Source organism: Plectropomus leopardus, chromosome 18 (assembly GCF_026936395.1).
Source record: "Plectropomus leopardus strain MGB_pleo_1.0 chromosome 18, ASM2693639v1, whole genome shotgun sequence".
Taxonomy (NCBI): Eukaryota; Metazoa; Chordata; class Actinopteri; order Perciformes; family Serranidae; genus Plectropomus; species Plectropomus leopardus.
The window spans coordinates 18235491-18263157 of record NC_142193.1 but is presented as its reverse complement, the minus strand read 5'-3'; the positions used below and the strand labels follow the sequence as shown (position 1 = coordinate 18263157).

The 27667-nt window shown below is 39.7% G+C and overlaps 1 long non-coding RNA gene across 1 annotated transcript in view; it reads left to right on the top strand.

The window, feature by feature from the left end:
* LOC121956116 (uncharacterized) overlaps nt 1-27667 on the top strand; it is an 80481-nt gene that overhangs the window by 30216 nt on the left and 22598 nt on the right. The window contains exons 5-10 of the long non-coding RNA XR_015779622.1: nt 897-1061; nt 17061-17158; nt 17251-17335; nt 26174-26282; nt 26438-26548; nt 26640-26790. This is a non-coding gene — a long non-coding RNA (uncharacterized LOC121956116). The remainder of the gene's footprint in view (nt 1-896; nt 1062-17060; nt 17159-17250; nt 17336-26173; nt 26283-26437; nt 26549-26639; nt 26791-27667) is intronic.

The following is a 27667-nucleotide window of genomic DNA, read 5'->3' as shown; positions in this document are numbered from 1 at the left end:
GGAAATAATTAATATTTCCTTCTTACATAACATCAGTCAGACATAGGCAGCCGGCTTTTTGGACTTGAGGTCGTATTTGACATTCCTTTCCTATCTGTTCAAAAGAAAAACATGTTTGCTCATGGCTAACTGCTAGTGATATGCCAGCATTGATCAGTGAGTGTGACTCTGCTTAATTGCATTCTTGTCCGTAAGCAAACAGACTTAATCCTGGGCCCTGATAAACTCACGAAGGCAAACCATACCAGGAAAAAGAGCTGTCTGCTGGGTTAAATTAATGCACTGATATACCTAATAACTGATAACTCATGAGGCTTGATAATCTGATTTACACCTCTGATAAAATATACCTGCTTATTGCTAAAATATTTTTCTATTAAAATAAAGCTTGGGTGCATACCTGTAGGTTTTGCAGTCTGCTCCCAGAGCACTCGTGACAAGTTTGTGTCCATATTGTGGGTTGTCTTTATAAGGCTGGGAATGTGGTAAAAGGGTATTCATAGCTTTTCCAACTCCAGCAGCTCCCCAGTGGCAGTATAGCCACCTCTGAAAGCCCCAGCAGTGAATAAAGCTGTAAGTTATAAACAGCCTTATATAACTTCACACCCTCAAACATCATTGGAACATTTTTTTTAACCTTTAGGTAACCAGTGAGCCTCATTAATGCAATGATTGATGGCTAAACTGTTCTCTCAAGGATACGTTTTTTTAGACGGGGAGTAAAATCACAGTGATTCTGCTCCTATAGGAAAAATATAAGGATACACATAATCTATGTGGCTTATTTTATTATCTAAGAGCAACATGTATTTTTGGCATTTCATGGAAAGGTATGGAGCTTATTTATACTATTTGAATCCTTCAGCCAGCTGATTAACTGAATCCTTTCTTTTCAGACATCAGAGTGATGGACAACTAACCTGCAATTACTGCGACCAGACAACCTCAACAAACTAGCCTGTAATCACCACTATCAACAAAAAGAGTCCTGAGAGGAACCTGGTCCGCCCCCACCCCCTGTTTGCCCACCACCCCCGAAGACCAAAGGAGGATTACGAAAGGTATCCTGCATCAGTAAACACGGGAGGTCTTCAAGTCTTTAGGGGGCTTCCCTCTGTTTTCCATAGAACCGAATTATGTTAGGAGCTCAAAAAAGCTCTGCCCATGGCTGTTATGACAGTGAGGTAGATACTCTTTCAAACAACCTGCAACACTGAGCCCAAACACCACCTTTTAACCCGAGGTCACATCCACCATACCACACCGAAACCATGGCACAAGATCAGCACCTTTTTGAATGAAATCAAAAAAATAATTGAATTTAATGATAGTCCTGATGAATACAGTTCAAATGCTCTGAGCTTGGTCCATTAAAATATAACATGATGCATGCCAGATATTTTATTTAAGATACATTTGTGTGCATTCACAGAACACCACCCAATACTACACCCTAAGTATTAATCCATAGATAGATCTTTACAGTCATATGCCTAATATATTTAGCTCTCTGTTTTTCTTTGGGGAGCAAACTTGATTTCTTGGTTCATTTAAATTTTTAAGAGTCAACGCAAATGGAAATATACATATATGTATTTTTTTTTTTTTTAGAAAGGGCAGTTTTATGGCAACAAAAACAGAATCTGTGGTCTCAACAGTCCAGGTTTGATGCAAACGCCTGTGGAACCTTTTATGCAACCTGGCGTCCAGGAGATTTATAAAAATATTTTGCTTTCCACCCTTTTGAGCCTTTTAGCCCTTGCTAAAGGAAAAGTGCTAGCTCCAAAAAACCACACAGAAGAACGAAAAATCCACAGGGTCAAATGTCCTGAGTGGGCCATTTGCCAGGTCTGTTCCACAAGCAGGATGCTCACACACAGACTGGCTCCAGCCTCCCAATCCTGCAGAAACATATGAAAACAGAAACAAATCCCACCACGAGGACCAGCACCAGTGGTCCATGAGAATATAAGAAGCTGTTTTAGTGCAGGAACAGCGTAGATCGCACAAGAAGATTAGCCTCTGTGCTACAGGGCCTCGTGTAAATCTCCTTCTAATTGGCAAGGGAATTTGATTTGACTCATGCACTGTGAGAGGCCAGTGCTCATTATTGCTGCCCAGTTAATGCATAAACAGAGGTCTCAGCAGGTCCCCACTAAGTGGTACCAATGATCAGATAGCAGCCTCTTGCTCTGAGGGGCTGCCTTTACAGAATTTAACTGTTCTTATTGCAATGAGCTCAATCTGTCATCTTTTAGAAACAAATTTGATGCTAAATGAGGTCACAGTTAATTCCCCCAAAAAGCACTATATTTGAATATAGGTCAGTGCCAGTGAGGGTAAACACAGTGTACAATTTCCAAAACGGTATAACATAGTAAACAACACTGAAATTTGTTGTTTGGTACAGAATGGATATGAAGGAAGAATTTAGGGCATCATTTAGTGTGCTACATAAACATGTGAGTTTATCTATATCTTCTTTCAAAATAATGTGAAGACACAATCGGGAAAAGAGTCTCAGGTGACTTTTTAGTTCAGGTTTCTGTTGTGGAATTTTTATGCAAAAAATGCACATTTGATTAAATAAAACTTCATTTGCATATTTAATCAGAAGGTTTTAGAAAACTTGCAGTACAAAAAATATTTTTCTAGATGTAAGGAATCAACTGAGGAAGTCTGTTAGTGAAAAATTTTACCCCATCACCTTGTTATCTTTACCCCCCAACACATTCATTCACTCCCACTACCAGTTGGTAATGGATGAATATGAGTGATTATCATTATTATTATCTTTGCCTTTTCTCTCTAGATAAAACCAGTTGAGAATTTTAGACATATCATGTTGATGTGGATGCAAAAAACAACCTCAGCAGCTTCCTTCCAGTCTGTAGCTGAGAGAGTGTTATCAGCGGGATGAGTGGGAGTGCTTTTGTTCCTGTCCGTCCACCTGCAGTGGGCAAAACAGGTCCCTCTGTGCTCTTAGTGTGATTACGGGTACTCTTAAAGAACAAGAGTTAAGATTGGTTACTAATTTGACAAAATTGAGGCCAGTAAGTAGCACAGCACAGCAGGGTCCGGCCCTCTGGTTACTGGCATTCATGTTGAGTCTGCCCACAGGCAACAGTAAGGGTCACAAGGGAAGACTGAGACTGTGGCGGAGCCAACCACCCACCCTTGGGCTCTGTGGGGTGCAGGGACGAGGGCACAACAATCCAGGATCCATTTAAGTGTGACTGATGCCATTCTTTTTGGGTCTTATGACTGGATATATGGCAGCCTCGGGATAGATGGCTTATAATGCGGGACAGACAGACCCACAGCAGGCTGCTAGTGATCCAGATCCTGGCCCTCAGACACTGACCTCACAGTGGAATCTAGTCCGCTGCCAAATTAATTTTTCCATTTCACTAATGGGTGATCTCAGTGTAAACCAATAACATGTTTAATATGACAGCTTGTCAGGATAGCAAATGAAAGTCAAACTTGGAAGCTCAGTCAAATATCGACACACCCTGCTATGAGTTGAAAGGTATTTTGTTATGAGTTTACCTTGTGTGTGTGTGTGTGTGTTAAATTCCTGAATACATTATCTGGAATTAACTGGTCCTTAGTACCATGTACAGCATTACAGCATGTATTTTAATAGTGTAAACAAACAGGATTTGCCGGAGCTGCTGCTTACGGTATGAGCAGCTCACGATTAAATCTGTAACAGTGGGTGGTATATCCAACCTTTCATCACCGGCCAATATTCTATGTCTGGCCACAGATTTGGCCTAAGATGAGGGGTGACAGGAATCAGGATAAGACTTGTTGACCACTAGACTGAGGACAAGGTCCTGTAAAGCCCAAAGGCCTGTCGGAAACCCAACTCTTGCTTTCTTGTTTTGAAAAAAAAAATACATTTGAATATATTAGTGGTTGGAAATGAAGACACTTACTATAACTGTCCATTTTATTTAAATACTGGGAAGTACTGCAGGCCTTTGTCACTATTTTTAAAATCCACTAACACAAAGAAGAAAACAAAAAAATTAAATTTGTACATAACGGATTCTTTTATTGTAGGCTTTGTTATTTTGTTATTCCTTATCATTTGTCAGCTAAGTGGTTTTCTCAATTGTTCTTTTTTACTTTCTTCTTTTTTTTTTGGGGGGTGCTAGGTTGAGGTAATGTGTTATTTTTTCACATCTCAGACTGACTAATAGGAACAAAAGTATTGTGCACTAATACTGTAAATCTTCATCTAACTAGACAGTATTAACTTTTATAGTACAATGAAATTCATTACATGATGCAACACTAAATTGGCCGCCTATTATTTCCCAACGTCTTTACTTTTATGAGAATTCCCCTCAGCAGGATCACAAGGATCTGCTTTAAGCAGCTATATGGTCTCATCCTTGTAAGCCCTGATAAAGGGGTTTCTCTGCACAAATCCTGTTTAGGCCAAGCTGTGCTGAGATGATCATTTCAAGCCCAGAGGAAGCAGACAGGCCTGTTCCATCTCCAGACGGTTAGCAGGGGTGTCTCTTTAATGGTTAATGTCCCCACCTGTGGTGCCCCTGCGTGAGCCAATTGCTCAGGTCCTGGTCAAATTGAGTTGTTGGCTGGTGGGAAGAACTGCTCCGGGCTATGGCTGCTGCACAGGGTTGTGATCCCTTTCACCAGAGGTGTGGCACCCCACTGATGCAAGGCTAACTGGCTTTAAACTATAAAGCGCAGACTTTAATGGATTGAACATGCATCACGTGAAAGTCAGCCATGCTGGTGTTTAATGCCACTCGCTTGTGTTGGTACTACAGACCGAGGATTGACTTGTCTAAGAGAGACCTCTGTTGAGATAGTTGTGATACTTGCAGGAGTAACTCTGGTAGTCTGATCACATCGTTAGGCATTGACCCTCCTGACCCCAGACTCTGGGAGACTGAGCTGTAACCAAGGGAACTGATGCAGTGATGAGAACCTGAGGGGGACCCGGTCTGAGAGCTGAAGCCATTGGTGTAGATAATGCTAATGAACAGTCATGCAGTGAAACAAAATGGCTTAATTGTACTGGATTCATCTCGTGCTGAGCCACAAAAGCTGGGGGGAGGTTACGCTTCCAAACGTAGATTATTGTAATCCCCCGGTAATTACTGAGCCACATCTTCTCATGGGAGCAGTGGGGCTCATGAGAGGAGTGGACTCTGCATTGTTATTCGTTATGGCAGTCACTGATGACAAACTGCTGCAATCGAAAAGCTGCACAAAACACATTTCGTGTAACTCAGACAATTTATGTGGTGCATACAGAGCATGCTGAGGAGATAGGCAACTGTGAAAGTCAGCATCAATGGAGGTGGAGGCATTGACTGCTTTATGAGACTGTGTTGTATCTCGGAAAGTTAGAGCTATAATGTGTTTTTATAATGCTCGCCTGTGCCACAATGGCCTTCGTTTTAGGCCTTTTCAATGCCTTGAAAATGTTACGCTTCTATTCTCCCTCTGAAGCCACTGAAAGCGCACTTGGCCGGGCCTGCTCTTTCTGGCTTTTGACAGGAAGCTCATGATTTTAAATGTACGACTCATGCATAATGAATGAGACTGCACAGGATGTGAGGGCAGTGCATCCAGAGAGCACCTGGGCCAAACAAAGATGCCCTTTCTGCCATGGGATTTGTGCCCTGGTACCCGCTGTCACCAGCACCCGGCTCGCACCCAGCTGCGAAGCATTCAAGCTCACCACGCACATTCATCTCATCAAAGTTGACTCCAAAAAGTGACACTGTCCACTCAGACATAAAGAGCTCTTTATGGGGTTATTAATGATAGGCTGAAAGCTGTGGACAAATGTTTTGGGGACAAGTTTGTCACTGTGGCTGAGCATCGCTTTGTTTTAATCCATGCCAGTTCAGTCGGAGTGCATTCCACTGCGATGGTGGCGCGGTCTTGTGGGCGCTGAGTATGTCAGAGGTTAGAAAGCATGTCTGATAGTCACAGTGTTGCAGTGTGTCTAGTATCCGTTTGTCTGTATTTCAAAAGTCATCGCCCCGAACTTATCTCAACAACTGCAAGGACAAGGAATAACCTGTGATTATTCTTGAAGGCTGCTGACCTTTAGTGACAAGTGAGCATCAAAATGACTCTTGGAGTTGACCCCTGCACATGACACAATCTTGTCTGGTCCTGTTCTGTGGACAATGCCAGTGAGTCTGAAAGGAATAATTAGCATCGTCTGGGCTTTCATTTAGCCTCTGACTGAACAGATGATAAATGATTAATATATGCACCCCACATGACAAAAAAACAAAAACGCCTTCGTAGCTACAAACAACCCCACACAACAACAATTTATCTGTGAGCATGTGCTTGCGTGCGTGTGTGTGTGTGTGTGTGTTTGTGCAGACCCAGCCGACTTGGCATAGAATGACCTAGTGGCATTGTTGCAGTGTTTGCAGCCTCAAGCATGGCAAGATTTATGCCGACGGGGGTGTGTTGGAATCTAGGCTCTCTCATCCAGCCCAGCTGCATAGAGAACAAAACCAAAGGCCCAGCTGCAGATATTAGCATGGGCAGTCTCTTTCTCTCTCCCTCTCCCTCTCTCTTCCTCTCTCTCTCTCTTTCTCTCTCTTTCTCTCTTTCTCTCGCTCACTCCCTGTCCATGTGCCCCCATCCCACAACTCTGTCACATGCCCATAGGGCTTTTGTGCCTCACTCTGTTGTTATGGTAATGCCTCGGCCCACAAGAGAGGAGAAAAAGGAGAGATGTTTAAAGTTGATTGCAGACAAAATTGAAAGGGAGAAAACCAATAGGAAACAAAGAGGGGACAAAATATAAAAGAATACTTAATTAATTATTGAGTTCTGCTTAGAAAGTCAAGTCAGTGTTGCCGAACAAAAGCACAGTATCGCGCACACACACACGCGCGCACACACAAACCACAACACACACAAACAAGCCTTTCTCGCTGTATGACTTACATGAGGTCTGCCTGGACCTGTTTTAAATGTAAATATTTTTAAATCTGAATAATGTTAATGTGCAGGGATGTTTTCCAGCTTGCTCTTATTCCCAACTTTTCTAATACTGCCACTCGATTAGTGATTTCAGCATCTGACACTAATGCAAAAGGCATCTAAAAGGCACCTTTTGCAGCGGCGTGAGTTTTTCAAACACAGTTTTATGGCACCTTTCGTGGCGGTATGATATGCCACTGGACGACTTCAGTTTGAAAGGTGCCTTGCCATTGACTTTCACCCACAGCCTGCTTTTCACTTCCCATATGAATGTTTTAACATTAATATGAAGTTAACTAACGCTGTAAGTTCATTTTGAAAACTACTGTATGCATCTAATGAGCAGAAACTGTACATCTCCTGTGAAAATGGAAGTTTATTTTGAAAAGACACAATGCATGTAACAGGCATAAATTAACACAGCGTCCCAGAACGACAACAACAGACGCAGGAGGACATTTAGTTTCTCATATGTAGATTTGAATGTCCACCGACCAAGGCGGCAACATGTAATGAGTTGTGTGTTGCGTTTTCTTACTTTTCTCTGCAAAGCTCTTGTCCACCTACGTGGCTGTGCTCTGTGGCCCTGTAACAAAGATTGAATGCGACACTGACCATATGGCATCAGTTACCAGAGAGAAAGTAAAGAGAACCCAAACAAAAATGTATTACTCTTTTTTTCAGACTTTTGTCAGCTGTGACAAAGTCCAGTATGTAGCATTAAAACACAGAATCTGTAACAAGAGCAGAGAAGTTTAGTATCAATTTAGCAAAACTGCCAAAGTAGTGCAAAGTAAATGAAATACACTCCTGCTTTTATTATCCTTCCCACCTTTTCACTGTGTTTTTGTCTAGCCTCAAAGACCGCGATTCCACTGGTGCTTAACATGGCGAGACCTGCCACAGACTTGGCATGTGTGTGCGCGCATGTTTGAGGGAAACAGGCAAGGTCTCCTTCAGGTCTGGACGCTCTCACTGCAGTTCCCCACATTCTGTGGTCCAACACATCTGCTTTGCTGGAGAGCAGGTATCTAAGATCTCTCTGAGTAAATTCTCCACAATCCCTTTTATTGTCTCTTTAGGCACTTGTGATGCTTTCCTCTGGCAGCGTACATGTAAGCAATATAGTGCAACCGGCCTAACCAAGCATTGGCTTAAGCTTGGCTCGCCACACACACCCAAACACACAGAGTTACTGCTTTTTCCACTGCCCAATCACCCGCTGCTTGTTGGCAGGTTGGACAACTCACTTGTGCCACTGCAGCCCTGCTGTATTACAACGATCGCACAGATGGCTGTATGAAAGGGGACTCCCTCTGTGTGGCCTAACTACTGGATGCCACGATGGTGAAGGGACTGTTTTCAGTCTCCTGACCTCACTTACAGCAAATGTATGCAAAGTGTCACATGAATGTGATGTATATGCACCTTGGCCCAGACATGAGTAAAGATTTCCCATTTGTTCTGTCTGACCTTTTCACCAGAATGAGTGCATTTGAATGCATGTTCACAGTCCTGGAGACATATTCTCACATGAGCATGCTTTATTGTATGTGGCACAGGCACATAAACACACTCATGCACAGATGCATGCACACACACTGCTTGTGCATAAGAATATACTTTCCCGTTATGTTTTGACGACCTAAGTGTTTTGACAGCATATGTATGGGTAGTGTGGACCATTATTTTTTTTCTTCTCCCCATCCAGATTGTACCTGCTTTCTTTCTTTCTTTCCTTCTTTCTTTCTTTCTTTCTTTCTTTCTTTCCTGTTTTTCTTACCTTGTTTCTTTCTTTTCTTTCTTTCTTTCTTTTCTTTTCTTTTCTTTTCTTTTCTATTTTCATCTATCTTATTTGGGAATTCCCTGCACACTTTACTACATTAATTAACACTTTTGTAAATAAACATGTTCTGACACTTTTTTTTAGCTAACTGCTCAGACGTAATGTACAGTAGTCAGACATTTTAAGCAACACAATTAGATTAAGCAATTAGATGTGCCACTCATTGGCTGTTTATTGACCTTAGATAGGCCACAGGGATAGGGAGAAATCCATGTTTTAAAAGCATACCTTGGCTAAATTCAATCCATTTCCTAATTCAGAGGTATTTATCTGTTGGCGTCAGCTAGGGACACTTAAGTCTTGTGGGGCAACGTTTGTCAAAATAAATTCTCCCGTGCATGGCTAGTGGAGAGTGACAAGTGTGTATTTAATAAACCATGATTTGTTTACCGGCTGAGCACTTAAGACCATAGGCTCCCTGAGCAATGACAGCCTGGACAACAGTCAAATGCATGTTGGGATGCAATGTTACTCTCTCTGTGTACATTGGAGTAATGAGACAGTCCTGAACATTCATTATATTCTGTGCAGGTTTTTGACGTCGGGGTGAACATGACTCCCACAGTACCTCAGCAATCAATTATAAATAAATGACGCTAATGTGATTAGCATATCTGGTGTAGTGCTAGAAGTTACAATGTTGGCTCCATAGTCACAGTCTCTTCCCCTCTCCCTTTGTTTCACAGTGATACAGTTCTGACTTTGGACTTTGTTCTCTCACTGTTGTTGTCCTTTAGACTCTCAGGCCATTGCAGAGATCTCTTTACATGGTACGAGCACTGATAAGAAAACAGGCCAGAGAGGTGTCAGATGAATATTACATGAATGCATACAGAATATTAGTGGTCTTTATTTGAGACCATTGAATTGGAACAGAAGCATTGTTTAATTTGAAGTGTTTGGGTTTTTTGTAGGCTGTCAAACGAATTTAAAAAATAATTCAACTAAAAGATCTGTAGCCATTAGCACATAATCATACACCAAATGGATAAACTTGATTTCTCACCTGAAGAGCTATGGCTCACCAGGAAATATCTTCTTTTAGCCATTGTCATGTGCAATGATGAATTATGGGTTTTATATCTCAGGATATTTCTCAGCCTCAATAACTATTAATTTTTGACACACTTGAGAGAGAGCAAGAAGTGAGTTATTTTTTTGTAACAGGGGAGGTGTGTTCAGGAGTGCTGCCGTGCACCTAGCCACCGCTGGTCTGGGACTTTACAAAGAAAATAATAGGAGCAGATGTTTTGACATGCTGTTCTGTGGCTGTATGTTTTGGTCTTTAGATGCTTCTCTGGATATGAGGATATTGCTTGCTTTGCTAATGGTATCATGCAAAATCTTCTATCTCTAACAAATACATTAGGAGAAAGTTCTTCTTTCCTTTACGAGAATTTTACAGTTTCTGTTTGCTATCGATTTTGTTTGTTACCATTTTGTGTTAAGTTATGGTATGTTTTAAAGCAACGTAATTGTGTCCTCTTAAAGGGCAGTATTAAGTCTTCAGTCCATCAAAATAAAAAGTCTTCTGTCACAATGGAACATAAATCAATTTTATATTTTTAAACATAAAATTTAATTCGGCTACAATCAAAAGCACATACTGGAGTTCTTGATGGCATTATAAACTTTTTAATTAAATAACACAATTATATGAGAATCCTTTTTTCTTAACAATCATCATCTTTTAAATTTTACATTTTTCTAATCATCCACATGTTGTAAATCACGCTTCCAGAACTTGAAACAAAATTCCAGTGTTGGCAAATACAAGCCTTTTCACAAAGCCCAGTTAAAGACAGGCAATTTTGTGCAACATATGGAGGGCTGCCCATTAAGCTGCCCTTCCACTCTGGAGGACAGACAAACAGGAGGAGATTTACTGCTGTAATCAAAGCCCTGCCGGCTGCTGGAAATCGACCGTGAATGACGTCATCAACCTGTCCTCACACTGATGTTTTGATTTATAAAGAATGCAGTATGCCTGGATAAGAAAAAAAAAACATGCTTTTACAGTCCTGCACAAAATGTGCGGCGTGAAGATTTGGTCATAGTGTTTTGTTTTTGTCCTGTTGTCAGCTGAATCTCTCGTCTTGCTAATACACAGAGAGAGGGCCAAAGCCAAGCTGATCCTGGAACTCCAGTCAGTGAAATTAGACATGTGTTTCTTTTTCTCAGCAGACTGAAAACACTGCTCATTAGCTTCTCTTTTGCTTCTCTTGCAAAAAAAAAACGAGCTGTTGTAGTAGTACCACGTTTGAGGTAAAGCAAGTAGGATCATACATGCTCTTCATATGATGATGATGGTGTTTACATGGTGTCTGTGCAAAATCAAACACAAGCTCTGCGAACACCTTTATCCCCTCTGAGCACACAGGAAGCCCAGTATACTCTGTCTTTAAGTCCCGAGGTGGAAGAAGACTAATTTAGTTACTTGCTATAGGATGATAGATGGATTGTGGTTAGTTCTCAAAAACAGTCATGCATTGGGTTTTCATAAACAACTTAGACCCTGGAGGATATACCAGAGAATGACTTGAGTAACCTTGGATGAGATGAGGCCCCTTTTGCCCAGTGCAAGCACCTTCCTGGAATCCAAGATTTTCAAACTGATTTCCAAACTATCAGTGTGAAATTAAGGGTTTTCTGGGCTCTAGATTACGCATCATAAAGTAAACTCTTACAAGGCATAAAATGCTCTCAAAATGAAAATGTACTTTTCCAAACATTTGGAGCAGCAGTCAAAGATGTCCTGAGGTGGTAATGAATGGAATGTAAATGGATAATGTTTTTATGGGACTGTAGTTGTGTTGGACTCAGAGCAAACCAAACACTGGCCAAGTTTTCCTGGCAGGAACCTTTTATTGGTATTCAATGATAATTAAAAACCCTGACTTATGCATAGGCTTACTTTGTCTTTTAGTGAGAAGCAAAGTCCAAGTGTAAATAAAGGGAAATTAATTAAATGTTAGGCAGTTTAGTGTGGCGCCATGGAAAGAGTACACAACTTCAAAACATGCCAAATTGTAGATGAATCAAGCCGCGGTGATCTGTCATATATTGCCTCGTTCTGACAGGACATATACAGTTTCAGTGACGTGGCTGAGAAATTGAGACAAATTGGGCAAAGTTCACAAAGTAAACATCGGGGAGTCTCTGGACATTTTTTTGTTGTTTTTGTTTTTGAATCTGTGCATTGCCAAGTCAGTTGACTTCTGTAAACAAAGGGTTTCATGTTAGAGCTCATTTGGAGTCCTGCTTTTGGAAGGGGAAGTCTTAGCAATGAAGCTAGCCAGCATTGTGCCTTGGTGCTTAGCACACCACAGGTTATTTCAGCCCCAAAGAGGAAACATTAGATGAAAAAAGGTTGAGGATATGCCTTGCAGATGGTGTGTTTTTCATTGTTTTTCAGTTCTTATTGTTAATGTTAAGTTTGGTTTTTTAGCATCATACACTGTTGAGCAGCATTAGCATATCCTACCCGGCAGGTGCAGTAAATGTAATGATTGATTTAACAGTAGCTTTGCTTAAAATATAAAAATTGTGTTGCATGTTGTGATGTTTTAAGGTATTTTTTTTATTTCAATGGAATTGCAGGAGCAAGTGAAAATTACAATAATATGTTATTGAAAATCAATGGCAACTTGTTCCAGTGAGAGTAAAACGTCTGTGACTTATACCACACTAACTACCAGCTAACCATGCATGTTTATTCTAACTCATTCTCTCTGCATGTGCAATAGATGTGAATGCAACAGCCTTAGTCATGACAACTTGCCTTGTCTGTTGTTAGTGTGTTTCAGTCCTTTGCTGGGTGTGTTTTACAGTAGGAAAGTGATTATCAACTGATGAGTATCATTTGTGTTTCGCCACACTGCTGAAGCCTGTGCTAAACAGTTTACCCCCCACATTCATGCACAACATTGGAGAATTATCTTGCACAGCCATCAGCAGTCATTTTTGTTGGTTAATGTGAGACATTTGTGTCGCACATGTCTGCATTTTCACAACCAGAAACAATGATGTGAGTTTGGTGATGCAATGCGGCAGACTGCTGTGATTGGTGAAACTTAAGGGAAACTACTATAATTGCTCAAATATGCAGAAAAGTTGCAGTGATTGAATAACATTTCAAGGCCACACAGAATTAACTGTAATTGGTTGAATTTGCATGAATTGTTCAATTGCATTATTGCAACACCCTGGAGGGGCTCATAAATACTTATTACTGTGTATTGTAAAGGAAATTGTAAAATTTGCTACATTGCAATTAAACATAATACAATCACGCATAGTCAATAAATTTTCAGTTCAAAGCAATGGCAAATTCTGGCTATTTAATTGCAACCTGTATCTAATTATATCAAACATGACTGTATACATCATATTTTCATGTTTTAAAAATAGTCCCATTACCCTCATGAATATAAAACCACAGAGGTAGGACGACTCGTAGCTCGAAGTGTCTGATTGGGCCCTCAACAATGATTGTGGTCTGAATGGCTTCACAAAGCCCAGAGCCAGTTTGTTTAAACCAAACTAATCCAAGCGTGGAGGCAGGACACTGAAATTGCAGGCCTCCTGAAAGGTGATCTGGCGGCAGAACCAAGTTCCAAGAGCAAGTTTACACAAGATAAATAAAAATAATGAAGAACAAAATAACAGTGCTGGTTACCAAGTAACTATCCATTTAAATGTGTTTATTTTATATTTTTTAACATGCATTTACCTATACTATTGCTAGTATACCACCTGTAATATGCAATTTTAAATTCACAAATATAGAAGAATCAGATTGAAATTTATAACAAAAAATCAAGAAAGAGAGAAATAACACTTAATTTAAAGTTTTGAGAGTCCAAACATAACCATAGTGGGCATTCTTAAATTTAAAAAAAAAAAAAAAGATTTTACTGACACTAATAGTGGCAAATTAATAAAAGGTTAAATGAAATAAAACTCTCTAGGAATTCTTCATTATTGGGTTGACTTCACTCTCTGTCCATTAGACGATTAGACCTGACAACCTTGTCCTGCACGTCTGCACCAGCAGGGTGGTAATCAGCAATGTCTGTGCAAACCACAGTATGGATTTCAACCCTGGACTGCTGAGGACTTGCATTGCTCACATGTGGCGCAGAACACCTCTGCCAGGCCTGTCAGTTCATGTTCCAGGCCACTGCTGCCTAAATGGATCCTGATTGGCTATTTGGACAGGGAATTGTGCAAAAGGTTGACATATGAATCACTGTCACTCCCCTGTTTCACACTGTAAAGAGAAACATTAGGGTGAAAAAAAAGCTATCCATGTAAGCTATATGAAATCCTAAACGCCTGAGTTGACCTTTTTCCTCATGTTTAATCAGCGCTCATAAATGAGACTATTAATCTTTTTCTATCATGGATTATTATGACATTTTGATGTGATCAATGCTACTGAGCGCTTGGAAATTTGTCTGTTTTGTCTTAATGTTTTTACTGTTAGGTCTGGTGCATGATGAGTTTTGACATAATGACTTCACCTTAACCTTTCAAGAGTTTTGTCTACCTGGCATCAGACCTCACACATTTAGGAGCAATGTCTGTATAAGCAAAGTAAAATGATAACCACAGCTGTATAACTACAACTTCTAATGACAGCAAGGGACAGAAGACTCTGATATAACACGGCAGACTTGGGCCCAATCTCATTTCATATTTGTAACCCTACCCCTGGTTTTCAAGTGCCATCTTGCCCCCAAGAACAAAGTTACAAGGAATAGTGGTTTAAAAACTTCTCCTATCATCATCTGTGTGCTGGCATGCACATAACTTTTGTGGTTGTCAGGAGATTCGCAGTTTGGTCACAACTGGTGTCATGCTATCAATAATCAAACATCATCAAATACAATAATGTTAGCAACCTGTGCAACAAGCGCAGCAACTTTGCTGCAGGACTTGAGTTAAAGTTCGGACATTATGTACATACAAAAAAAGAACTACCGATACATTGGCAGTTTCTTTTCCTTTGCTAATCATAAAGATAAGGACCATATTACACTGAAACAACACTGAACTAGAATAGGATAGGAAATAGGACTGCAATTTTTATTTTTATCTTGATTAATGAAGGAAATACATCTGTGGGTTTCTTTTGTGATGATTTCTCACAAACACTAAGTATGAAAAATCTCAGTGTAGAGTTCCACGTAGCCCTAACATTTTTCCTCACCCCTCTGTCCCAGGAAGCGGACCTCACTTCCCCAAGATGTGAATGCACATCCATTGCTGTTTGTTGACAGCAATGGATGATCACAGATTCACAACCTCATCCAGGCAGTCCCAGGTTGCTGTGAAAGTCCCTGACAACCTAGTTACTCAGTCTTTTGTTGTCACAATGTTTTGTTACAGTCATTCTCAGCACCAACCCAGAAGCATGACCCACAGCCTCATATGCCGTCTAAATGGTATGACCCATGCAATAAGCCAGTCAGTGGGCCACTACAGTGACTGACAACATATGGAGTTGTTTCATCACATACTGGGGAATAAATGCAGTGCAGACCCTAATGCCACAAAGCATGAACAAAACCATCCACACCTAGAAACAAAGCAATTGTTTTTGCAGGGAGAACTTAAGGTAACATTACACATTCTCCTTGGACACTGAGACAGTTATTATCAGCCAGAAAAAATAGTGCCAAATCTTTGTGATGGAAAGAAACAATCTTGTTGCATCCCCTCACAGAATCCAGATTGTGTGCTGGTGGAGTCTCTGTTATCATTTGAATAGGCATGCTGGTCATTGTCCAGGTCCTTCCACAGACTCATGTAGTGTGTCTGGTCATGTTTAATTGAGCAAAGGGTGATATGATTGACGACAGACATATTAAAATACTTGTTAACTCATTGAGTGCCATTGACGTATATATATGTCATTTAAAAGCCAACAAAAGCCTCTTTCCATGATATAATAGGGCTGGCACTCAATGAGTTTATGATTGGCGTGATCAGGCACATGCTAGAAAACAGGAAGCAAGGGTAACAGTGTGTGTCCTGAGTCCAAATGATGGCACCATTCCTCACAAAACAAGTTATTGCCTCGTTTAAGGTGGTCAACAGCAGCTGCACTGATGGTGAGGTTGACACTGAGGAGAATAACTGCAAAAAAGGACTCAAATCACTTACCTCTGGAGAGAGGGACAGCCTGTTTTAATTGCATTGGCACAGGAAGTGGGTGGCCAGTGATGGCAAGCTAAGGCAGCAACTGTATGTCAACTGAGTGGGTGACTCATAAGTGTGAGAGAGAGGATGTATGGTTGGCACATGCTGGGCAGATTTCTCTCCCACGCACTGCAAAGACCTTGGATTGGTTAACTTTCCAAGGTACACAATTGGCAGTGTTGAGTGGGAAGCCAGTAACCTGATGCGCCAGATGTTTTGTTACATAGAACCTTATGAGAGGCCATCATTAAAACTGTTTGGAAGAGGGCAGGTATTTAAAAAAAATAAATTTGGCAGGTGATTGGATGAACATCTGTCTATCACGGGCCAGTTTAAAGACCAGAAAAAACATCTTTCCCATTATTATGATTATTTTTCTTTGAAGAAATAATCTCTAGTCCTGACTGATACTTCTATATAAGCCTCTTTAGGGGCCGCCATTGTTGTTTTGGGCGAACTGTTGCTTGTCGATCCGAAACACCTAAACCATGCCCCTAGCTGCCATGAGCTTTTTTTTGATTATTATTTCTGGTCACAACCAATGGTGGTTAGAGCCAAAAACAACATTTCTTGGTGCCTGTCAAATAAATTTTTGTGTAATATTGTGATCCTGTGATTCTTGTTTTTTTTATTGTTTGTTTTTTCACATCTTTATTTAAACAAGGACCATGCATAAAAAACATTAATCTCGAAGAGAATAGATGATTCATGCCAGATTTAGCTATGAGCTAGTTTACATCTGCAGTCTCTGGGCAGGTACAAACAGGACAAATAGCTCACACTAAAAAAAACTTACCACACATGATTAACAAAAAAAAACATTACATTACAATAGACAATACAAACAGATGAAAAAAAACATCAACATACCAACACGTGTGATCGCATGTTGTCACAAGAATCAAGCCCCTGTGAAAGCTAAGGAAGTTTGAGAGTTTTCAGTAGTTCTGTCCATTGGTGTGAAATTCATGTAAGCAAAATGACTGACACTGTGCTCTCTCAACAGGATGTCTTTCTCAGGAGTTTCCTCAAGTTTAACCAGTCTTCCCGGTACACATTCTCACGTGATCTCATGATATCACATGAATCCAGCTGCCATGCAAGGTAAGGAAGTTGATGAGTTCTCGGTTGTTCTGTCCACTGGGTTAAAACTCATGAAAATAATGACTAACAATGTGTTCTCTCTCTTTTTTTAGGAGTTTCCTCCAGTTTAACCAGTCTCCCCTGTGCACAGTCTCCCTACTAACAGGGCTTTGACAGCTGCCTTGCAGACTTCCAGAGGTCAGATTTATCAATTCCCTATTTATCAGAAATCACTTGCTTTACTGTTATGGCATTGTTCATGCATCCCAAAAAATGTTTATTAAGTGGTGTGAGAGCACACATTGTGAGAGTTTTAATTATCATAAACGACTTATCATTTTTCAGATGCTTTTTGGCTGGTATCTGGAGACATTAAAAAGTAGCATTTTCTACTGTGAGCGTATGCAAGGTCAAGGGAGTGGAGCATGAGCAGAAGAAAATTGAAACAATATTAGCTTAGTGTCAAAAAACTGATATCTTTTTTACTAAATGTTTCTAGTATTTTGTATTCATTCAACCAAGATATTTAACTACATTAACTACATATTTGTGGTCTGAATGGTGCACAAATAGATTTGGTTCTATTTCAAATAGTAAAGGGTTTTACTTGAAGTTATTTTCATAGTCCTTTTCAGTGCAAGACCTCACTACAGTATTTGCACAGAGTGATTTGTGGGTCCATTCTCACACCAATCAGGGAGCATATTCATTAATTTGTATATTTACAGTTCCAAAAGTGCCCCATGTTAATTAGCCACTTACAGCAACATTGCTCTTTAATGAAGCATGCATCCACCAGTGTTCTTCAGGCTACTGTTTATTTAGTTTCTTTATTGTAATGAAACTCAGATGCTTCATGTTTACACCAGCAGAAGTCAGTGAATGTTTTTCTAATTCACTTCAGCTTGAGGTAAAGTAAACCATATATTCTCATACTGTTGTTCCACTGGAATCATTAAGACTTTTTCCGGTAATTATGCTGAAAAATTAAGTGTGCAATTATGCCATGTCCACTTAATATACAGTAAATGCCACATTGCTACTAGGGGTGATGACAGTGACATCTAATTGTAATTAGAAGCAGTCAGTGAGTTGTTGACAATTTAGACAGTGTGGTGTTAGGGACAAATACAAAGCAGCATTATAAATTGCTGTTCTTTCAAGTTTGAGTGCAACTGCAATATTTTTCAACCTGTACTCTATTTTTCTGTGTTTTTCTAAGTGATTAATGCAGACAACAATTTTTGACACTAGTCCACTATTGTGCGAGAAAGGTGCGTCTGGCAGCAGTGAAAGAGGCTGCAGTGTAACCACTCGGAGCATTTGTGTGCTGTCAAAGTATACTCCACTAAAAGTCCTTGTTTTTGCCAGTGACAGGCTGAAATTATTATTCTAAGTGTCTGACAAAATCACGGAAAGGATCCCTACAAAAAAAAAAACTTTTTTGTTTAAGATTAAGATTCTTTTTGTTTAAAAAGAAACAGCCCCGAAATTGCTATCAGCCAATCCACCAGATTCCATTTAAAGTCATGGTAGTATTATCGTGAATAGAGCCAGCATACTTTCCCATTTAAATGCATGAATTAGAGGTTTATTTAAACCAAAAAGGAGTTGGTGATTAAGATTCAAGGACTTATTTATTATCATGCGAGCATAACAAAATTACAACCGTGCCAACCCCATTTATGCATAGTAGGTGAAAAAACAAACATCGTTTTAGTTAAATAGAAAGGATCTTACTCTTTATAAAAATAAAATTTTAACAAAAAAGAGGTCTTACTCGACAGGGTCCTTTCCATAATGCTGTCAGACACTTAACTTTTATAATAATCTAAGCCTGTCAGTGGCAAAAGCACGCACTTATAGTAAATGCAAATCGATGGTGCACAAAACCCATTCATGTTACATTGCAGCCTGTTTTGCCCTTGCCACCTGCAGTGCTCTGGTTCAATAAAGGACCAATTTAAAAAAAACAACTGTTGTCTCCTACTTAGATGGAAAAGCATGACAAAATACAGTCTATATTCAAAAATACCAAAATGTATATTTAAATACACAAAATATAAAAATCTTGATGTAAACTACATTTAATGTTATGCTATTATATAGACGTCAGAGGCTGTGATTTCTTGCTTTATTGTTTGTAAGTAGATTTGAGGGACCTCTCTGACTTCCTGCCACCGACACTGGTCGGGTTACACCAAGGGGCGTATGAAGATTGTTATCATCCGGTGATCCGTCAGAGTAAATAGGACATCTTCTATACACAGGAAATGCATGCATTCCACATGAACTGAATGGTCAAAAAGTGCAGGACAGCTGAGGATAAGTGGTTCATTCTTTGAATGGAGAAATGAGGGAAAGTGAACAAGTATTGTTTGGTCTGCAATCTGTCTTCGAGAGAGACAATGCCTCTTTGATTGTAGTCTCTGTGGCCCCAAGATTCAAGTTCAATGCCAAGGAATCAATAGGCTGTGGCACAGGGGCCCCAGTTGTCAGAGGTCAAATGAGTGGGAGTTTGTGTTGGGTGTGAGGGGGGAAATGGGAAGTAGTTGCATTTTAGGGTCAGACCGAGAGATTTCCCTCTGAAAAAAAAAAGAACACGACAAAGCAGCAGAACAGTATAAGTTTTATCTGACCTTTGACCCTAATTATAAAATATGCCTGTGACCATACTCGGTTTTGACAGGTAGTTTAATTTGCATGAAAAGTACAATAATTAGCACAATGAGGTGAAGACTTCCTGAGTAATATAACAGAGACTTTTTTTTTTTTTCAAATATTTTCCTCTTACATCGAAGTATTCCCATAATTATTTCAAGATAAATAATGATATCCCCTTTTTGTTTTTGTTAGCAAATAACTCAAAATTCTTATTGTTTCTACCAGTTTCTGTTCTGTACAGTTTCTTTCCTCCCTTTTTACTATTGAGCATGCACTGTTGCACAGCCCTGTCTGCACTGATTAGATTGCGCAGCAATACTTCAGATACTGCGTGTGCTGACGTCTGTCAGGCCAGGATTCTTCTCGCAGTGACAGCCACTGTTACAGCATCTAGAGGTCGGAATAATTACATTGTGTCATACTCTTTTCAAAAAGTATTTATTTTGTTTTGCATGAAAAAAAAAATGGAAAAGAAGTTCCTTTACAAGCAGTAGACCTCTGTGCTATAAAAATGTAATATTTGCTAAAAAGTCTCATTCTGGCCTGGTTAATTGTAATTTTGTGCGTCGGTTATGTAAAAAGATGCTCCCTATACAAAAAGGTCTGTCAGACAGCCTAATAATGAATCACTCGTGGTCTAGAGGGTGTAGCGTCTGAGTATTAGCTCAGACAGCAGCCTAATACTGTCTATGTCTGAGATTTTTGGCCTTCTGCCCGCTGCACTACTGTCTGGGGGATGAACATCAGAGAGGAAACGGTTGAACATTCGATAACCGTGTGTCTGTGTGTGCAGTCTTGCACATGTCCCATCTCATACTGCAAAACAAAGTTTTTTATTTGCTTATATTATTATACTGTATATATGTGTATATACTCATGTTTATTTAAAAAAACAAGGATAACCATAAATTACATCCAAAATAGTTCGTTTTTTGGGTTTTTTTGCAGTTTGTAGAAGAGAAAGAGGTAAGGCAGACATCCAGCCCCCTTGTTTGAATGCTTTTAAAATGTATTAATTGTTCTGTTTAGCAAACAAACGAAAATACACAGAATAGATTAAAAAAATTCAGAGTCAATGAAAGGTGCTTTCCCTTCTAATCAGAGTTTAAAGGTGAGAGATCTAATTGCACCCACTTACTGTACAGACAAAGGTATGTGGAAGGGTGGGTACATTCATAACGCAGGTTTAATTATAGCGTGTGTGTAATAGTATGCCTATTGAGTCACATGCAGTGTAAATGCAAGCACCAGCCTATGGGGAAATTAGCTATTTTTTTAACATGATGTGTGATGTGTGACGGGAAGGATTTGCGGCAGGAAACTGCCAACGGATTAAATGTGTGCTGGGTAAAAATACATGGTAAATTTTATATTTTCCCTTAAACATGGTGCCAAATGAGAGTGTTGCCACAAAGGAAGCCACAGTATATCCTCAGCAGACCCACTTTGTAACTAAACGCCGGGTCAGACTGTAAGTCCCAGTTAAGGCAACGGCTGAATCAAAGGCTGATTCTGTTGATGTTACAGTGCGGAGACATTAACCTGCATACATGGCCAACCGAGTCATGAGACTCACAGTGAATCAGCAGCCTATCAGCGGAGAATGGCAAATATTTGACTTACCATTGTTTATTTTTCTACAATGACTATGAATTCAGTGTTAAATGCATGTGTTTGTCACACATTTGCCGCCTGTCTTTATGGCAAGCACTGGCAAGTTTTTCTATTGTCTGATCAGCAGATACCCAGATAATAGGTTTAGCCTCCAAACCACACTTGGATAAACTTTGTGGGAATTGTGGAGGAATGCCTCATTGCACTGTCATCCGAAAGAGGAAATGTAAAACACATGAAACATGAAAGGGCTGTAATTATTGTCTAAGAGCTGTGGTGAGGCCGAGGAAGGTACACTTTGTGTTGGTGGTGAAGGATATATCATTCACTGAACTCTCTGTAGGTTCACTGGTGTTTAATAAACATTTATTTTGTAGCTCATTTGTTTTCTAAATGAATCCAAACGAACTTCGAATTGTGACATCATTCATAATCGTTACGACTAAACCTTTTTCGTCTTGCATTACATGTTATTAACTTTGCCTTAAGTTACACATTTACAAACATTATATCGTGAATTATTTTCTTCAAGTGGCTTACCTAACAGAGTAGATGAATGGCTTCGCCCCTCGTGCTGACATGTTAATTTTACTGAAAGGAAAACACAACTTGTGTTGGCACCAAATGTGGAGAAAGCTGTGAGTTGCTCAGCAGGAAAGTCAATTCATGGACTTCCTAAATCAACATGTATTCCTACTGACTGACATTAGACATGATAGCAGGGAAAATAATTACTCGGTAAACTTTTAAAATGGCACAGTAATTCCTTTTTAGTGTTTATTTTATAGTGAATTAAACAATGACAACTTGCCCTAACCGGATAAAGAATCTGTAATGCAAAGTCCCTAGAGCTGCTGAAATCAGGACATTTGACAGTACTTATTTTGGAAGTGACATGGCTCCATGTCTTAATCAGAACAAAACTCATTCACTGTATAAGTGGAAGAGAGTCCCTTGACAGAGTGCCTGAACAGAAGTGTGCTTCCATACTGTTTCTTTATCTGACTCACCCTCTCAAGGAATGCAAGAGCCATTTCATCAGAGGCGGTGGAGACCAAAAGCTGTCTGAAGTTCATGTGAGGGAGCTCTGTTAGTCAGAACATGTGCACCAAAGGTTGATTGATGGAGCACCATTACGGTGTCAGACAGGAATATAGTATGTTTCCAACATGCAGAGAATGCAAGGTGCAGTCACAAATGAACCGTAAGGGAAACTGTTCTCACTTTGATTTTCACGTCATTTTTTAACTTAATCTTAAAAATAATAGAGCTTTTATTGGTCTAGCTAGAGTTATTACAGCTGCGTTCCACCATGCAGTATCAGCACACTCCTCTCTGTTGATCAACAGGGTCATTGCTACTGCAGCAAAATGAAGTAAAAGGAGCAGTTATGACAGCATGGTCTCACAGGAGGGGCCAGTGAAGCAGAGCCAATAGATGGAGGCGATTAAAGAGCTGATGGGTTACTTCAGTACACAGTTCAGCCCACAGTCATCACAGCTCTTCTTTTTGAGGTCACTTGGTTTGCATTCCTTCTCCAAAGGAATGCGCCTCATAAAAATTACTGATTGCTCAACCTTGTTACAGGACGCTCACTTTACTGTAGCAATATTCTTGTAAATGGTACTTGTAAAATTGTTGTAACCCTTTGATGCTGGTAATTAGTTGCATGTTTTTTTTTCTTTATGATCAAACTGGTGCTACAACAGTTTGACACTTCATAATTGTTTAAATGTTAGTTATTCTACTGTGTGGGTACATGATTGTTATATTTTTTTTATTGGTTTAGGGGAGTGTAAAAATTGCTATGCTGTTTTCTTTTTAAATGTCATTTTGGTTTGATTCATATGGTGGCAAAAAACACTTTAAGCTCTTCTGCAACTTTAGGACGTCATTCTATTTGGGTGCTATTGAAGTGTTTTTGTTTGTTTTTGATGTGACACAAATTAACAAACTGCTTTTTTTCAATTACAAAAAGGAATATTTTGTCATTTTTGTTTGCATGAAAAAATTATTTCTACGTAAAGCTTTTACTAATTTTTGTTGGTATAATATTACATATTATTAGATCCTAGTTGTGGATACATGCAGGTGATATGATCTGCATTTAATGACAGACAGGTACATCAATAGGATGTGAGGGGCTTATTTCAGACAAGAGCAGATGAGCCATAATCCAGGGATCAAAGAGACACATTCCAGGATGGCCGTACCTGTCTCCAGACATGCTCTATGAACATCCACCTGTCGAGTGAATGTCACCACTTTGCGTGATGTCCAGTTTAAACATGCAAAAACCAATGGCTGTTCCACAGTGATATCTGTGGGAACTGTTTCTACAACTTTGTGCACAGTCATGTGAATATTTTCTTTAATGTTTAATCGGAAGTTTTTCAGACCTGGTGGCTGCGCTGACTTGTTCATGTTTTGCTGCTTGCCATCGACAGTATGTCTTTCTTCTTTTCTGAAGAGTATTTTGTCCAAAATGTTGTAAAAAAAAAATTTATAGTATACTATGCTGTCCAAAATATGACAAAAAAATCAGAGTAAAATATTTTGTTGAAAATATGAAAAAAAAACTTCATAGTATAGTACATGTGACATGTAAATGTGACAAAAAAGTAATGGTGTAGTATGTCATTCAAAACAAGACAAGAAAAGTCATAGTACAGTATATCATCCAACATATTGTGAAAAATCCATATACATTTGTAACTCTTCAGACTTTAAAACATTACTTTAACCTTCGTAGTTAGTATTTTTTTTAGTATATAAACATTTGATGATTCTGATTGATTGATTTAAACCAAAAAGTCAAATATTACAAAAAACTCATACTATAGTATGTGTCCTTAATCTGCCTAGTTTTGATTAGTTCTGTAGTTTGCATTTCCTGTTTTATTTTGAAGGGTCCTGTTGTATCTGCAGTGTTTCCTCTTGTGTCCGTACTATGTTTACTTCCCTTTGTTCAGTTTTCCCTCTGCTTTGATAACTGGCCCCTCCCTCATGTGCCTGACCTGTGTCTTGTTAACTCACCTGTGTCTTGTCACTCATTTGCTTCTTGTGCTTCCCCGTGTCTTCGTCAGATCGTCGTCGGTGTATCCCCTGTGTTCAGTCACTGTTTCTTCTCTTTTTCCGTTCACCGTGTTTTTCCTGTTCTCATGTGGATTCCTATTGGTAATGGTTTGTTTCTTTTGTCTTTTAGTTTGTGAGTTCAACGGTTGCTTTGGGTTATTGCATTTCGAAACGTTTAGTGATTATGGACTTTGGTTTCTCTGATTTTATTTGTAGTTCTTGTGGATAACGTTTCTGGTTCACCATCAGCTGAATTAAAGCTTGCTTTTTGTTAACTTTTTCATATCTGCTTCTGTGTTTGCATTTGGGTCCTATATCAACGCAAAATCTGACGGTATGAAATGACCAACATGGTCAGCAGACATTATTTTGACTTTGAGGAATTTGGGAAAGTGGTACCCAAGATACAAGATCTTGTGTCTTGCCTGACTGGAACTATTGAAATTTGTGAGAGCATCTTTTTGTGCACATTGATTGAAAATACCATTTTGTCAAGTCCAGGATATATAATGGCACAGTGATGGTAGCACTAGCACCCAGCCTGCCACTTGGACTGTAAGATTGGGGTTTCTGGGCCTGCAGCCAGTCTGCACAAGGACTGCCAGCCTCCCCTCAGCTCATGTGCCAGTGAGTAACCTGTCTGTTATGGATCTAAGGAACATTGACCAGTCCTGGTTCCTCGGGACTCGTCTGAGCATCCCAGTGAGGATTCTTGGGGCCAAAGCTCCTACAAATAAGCGGAGGTCTGGTCAGCCTCAACAACCTCTGTTGCCCAGCGCTCCAGAACTTCTGAGAAGGAAGAGGTTTCGCAGACGTCGTGTGGCTTAACCGCCCAGCTCCACGGGGGTCTTCACGCCGCCCAGCTCTGCAGCCTCTGGGTTGGCTTCCGACGACGCCTCTTCTGCTCCGGCATGGCTTCGTCTGCTTCCGACTCGGCCTCCAACAACGCCTTGTCTACTTTCGGCTTGGCCTCTGACGACGCCTCGTCTGCTCCTGTTCCTGGTTTGGCTAGAGCGCCTCCCAGAGCTGCTGTGTGCGGTTGACGCCACTCCTAGTCACTTTGAGACTGTTTTTAGGTTGACTAAAGCCTTTCCCCGTGCCCCTTGAACTGTTTCCCGCCTGGCCGGAGCTCCTCCCCATGTTCTTTTCTGTACCTTCTGTAGGATGTTGTTAGCTCAGCACTAGACCAGCTGCCCTGCCCTTGGAGGGGATGCGCCTTCGACCTCAGCTCTTTCTCCGAAGGAGACGTGCCTTCGCCCTCCGGCCCCGTCTCCGGGGAAAAACACGCCTTTGCACTCCAGCCCCGTCTCTGGAGGGGACACCCTCCTGCCCAGCCTTGGACTATCTGCCCAAGCCTCATGACTTTTACATATTATTCTAAGACATTTTATTTTTATTTTTGAGAAGATAGTATACTATGACTTTTTTGGCAAATTTTGGACGACATACGAAAATATGACATTTTTGTATACACTGCAACATACACTGCAATGTGAACATTGTAACATCTAGAGATCGTCTGCTTTACAAAGCCTTGTTTTTTGCCATGACTAAACAGCAGGTTTTCTCCAGGTTACTAGCTGATGTTAGCTTGAAGTCTATGGTAGCGAGCTAACCTTCAGTTTCCAACTGTTCAATGAAAAATAAAGCTTAATGTCTTTTACTCTTGTTTTCTTTTTTAAGGTTTTAGACTGGAGCTAGTGGTTGAGTGGCAAACAGAAGAAAAGACTATGCTCCAGAGATAGTGGTGCTGTTCCCCTCCCTTAAGGATCCATATACCAAAGAAGGCTGTGTAAGTCATATTTTTATAATTATTGTTGGTATAATCCTTTCATGTCCTACTAACATGTTGTGACCTGACGCTATGTGCATAACATTGATATTTGAATATTCTCTTAAATTTCTTATGATTTAAATACGATGAGGCATTTATTTATTTAATTTCAGGAACACGTCTATGATGCTGTCATCTTCTATGATGCAAGCAGCACAGGATACATTTCTTGGCATCTGAAAACAGTCCATAGGAGGATCAGCATCCCCATCTTGCACTGGCTGGTCAGAAGATGTTTGAGTTATCACATGAATCTAGTTTTCTCTTACTGCATATTGCTTGTGTCTAATATGAGTTTCCTTATCTCAACTCTAGTCATGCTGCAGTTTGGAGAAGCTTCTCTACAACCAGCCTGGTTGGCAGCACAGACCACCTCACTGCTGGATGTCACAAGAGCAAGACTTCTGCATCACCGTGGAAAAGTATCTCATCCCATGGCAAAGCTCATACAATGTTTCAGATAAAAGTGAGTACAGTAATTCATTTTTTTTAATTATCTGTAAAAATGACTAAGTTTGAAAAGTGAAACTATATGCTAATTTGGAAAATTATTTTAATTTGTTGGAATTAATTCTTCTGTAATTTGTTAAATAATTATAACATTTTTTCAGTGAAGATCTGGACACTTTAGGGAGTGACTAACTAATACCGCTCAAATAGTACAAAATATAACTCAGGGCTGTGTTATACATCTAAGTTAAAAAAAAGAGTTAAAAAAAGGAACTCTGTTATAGGGATAATGTTTAATTGTTTCAAAAGTGTTAACTCTGTAGGAGTTAATTCAACACTGGACTTTTTGCTGAGTACCATGACATTTTTGTTATATTTTGGACGACATACTATAATATGACTTTCTGACAAATTTTGGTCAACATACTTTGTATGACTTTTTTTTTTGCATATTTGGAACGACATACTATACTATCACATTTTCTGTCATTTTTTCGACATGTCAAAGATTGACATTTTTCAACATACATTTTCAACTATACTAAGTCGTTTTCGTTTTTTTTCGACATGCTATATGATGACGTTCCTTGGCCATCTGTTCAACATTGCTGTACTACGATGTGTCTCTACCACCTATACTATGTCATTTTCAGCAATTTTTTCGATATATAGCAATTTTGACATTTTTCGACATGCTATAATATGTTATTTTTTGGAATTTTTTCAATATGCTATATAATTAAATTTTTTGGCCTTCTGTTTGACATTGCTATACAATAACGTGTCTCTACAAGCTTAAATATGTCATTTTCAGTCATGTCATAAGGGGTCTGGTGAGCTACCTTTATTTGGTCCCTCCCCTAGGACCTATTTGCCATGGGAGACCCCACCAG